This window comes from Etheostoma spectabile, chromosome 19 (assembly GCF_008692095.1).
Source record: "Etheostoma spectabile isolate EspeVRDwgs_2016 chromosome 19, UIUC_Espe_1.0, whole genome shotgun sequence".
Classification (NCBI taxonomy): domain Eukaryota; kingdom Metazoa; phylum Chordata; class Actinopteri; order Perciformes; family Percidae; genus Etheostoma; species Etheostoma spectabile.
The window spans coordinates 2557403-2558948 of NC_045751.1; positions in this window are offsets into that span (position 1 = coordinate 2557403).

A 1546-nucleotide genomic window follows, 5' to 3' on the forward strand; every position below is an offset into this window, starting at 1 on the left:
TGTGTGTCCTCCACACAAGACACTACCCAACTGTTTTCTCCATGTTGAGTGGGACTATTCATGACTCGTAAACTTGTGTTTTTGGGTCATTTTTAAAGAGCTTTTAATTCCCACAGAAACATGCATTTAACATATGAGTACCTTTAGACCAAGTATAAAAAGAGAAAAGAACATACTAGACAGCTCAGGTGTAGCCCAAATCCATCCAGTGAAAGTACCTAAGCTCCTGTCTACCTAGAAAGGTAAGACAGACACTTGATCTTTTGAGTAAGGATTACAGAATGGAGGAAAGAGGGGGGGAAGACGGATGGATCAGGATCTTCTTATTTGGGTAGCTTCTCCTTGAATTACTTGAATGTTCTCAGTCGTGGGATACAACTGCTAATGACCACCAAAAAACGGTGACATAGTCAAAATTTAGTTTTATCACAACTTGAATATTATTTTCAAAGGTTTTGTACTGTAGCTTGTTAATAATTGTATTACTGAAAAAAACAATAAAAACATTGTTGAAAACAAACGATTATGTCCTATGGTGCCTCATTTCAGTGATGCTCCCAGATCTCAGCAATTACTTTGACTACACTGCTATTTGTAGCTGAAAGAAATAATGGCCTAACCTATAAATTATAAGATATAAACTGCAATAGACAGGCTGGATTTATTAAAGTAGGAACTAGGGCTGGGCGATATTGAGAAAATCTAACGTCACAATATTCTTGACCTAATACCTTGATGACAATATTGTATGGTTGACTATTGGTGCTTTAACAAAATTTTATTTACACAATGAGATTTTTGATAAATATAATAGAACAGAACAGTCTGGGAAGTTCAGAAAATGACATCACTTTACTGCAGCCTTTAAAATCAGGTAAAGACAAAACTTACGATATTACGACATCCTAAACCTAAGACGATATCTAGTCTCATATCACGATGAGTTGTCACTTTCTAAATGGATACACATTTATAGACGTCATACGTGAGTGAGATTACTTTTCCTGTGCTTTACATTTTAACCTTTCACCCTGACCATGTCTGAGTGCCCAACCAAAATTAAAAAAAACAGCACCTCTTCATATTTAAAAAATCTGGAACCAGCACATGTTTTGGCACTGTTTCTTGTCAACTATTTAGTATTACACTACTGTAATGTTAGAGGACTTGTGAGAGACTAATTTAAAAAAAAAATGGTTAAAATCAATGTACAGGCAGAGAAATTTTAATTTCTCTTGTCCCTAGAGGGGGTCAAGCTACACTAGATACTACATTCCCCATGTTAAACTCGATAGCAGCTTTCATTAGACCCTCTTTGCCGCCTAAATGTCTACTTCTATTAAACCCCACATCTGTTTCTGTTACACTTTTACACTTCAGCTCAATAGCACATCTCATGGGGAATAATCTGAAATGCATATGTAAAGTCTGCGGAGTAGCCCTTTAATAGATTTGAATGAATATCTATATTATCTAAAAACACTTTAATTTTATTGTTACCGGTAACAACATGTAGCCGCCCACCCACGGTGGCCACCCACTCGGT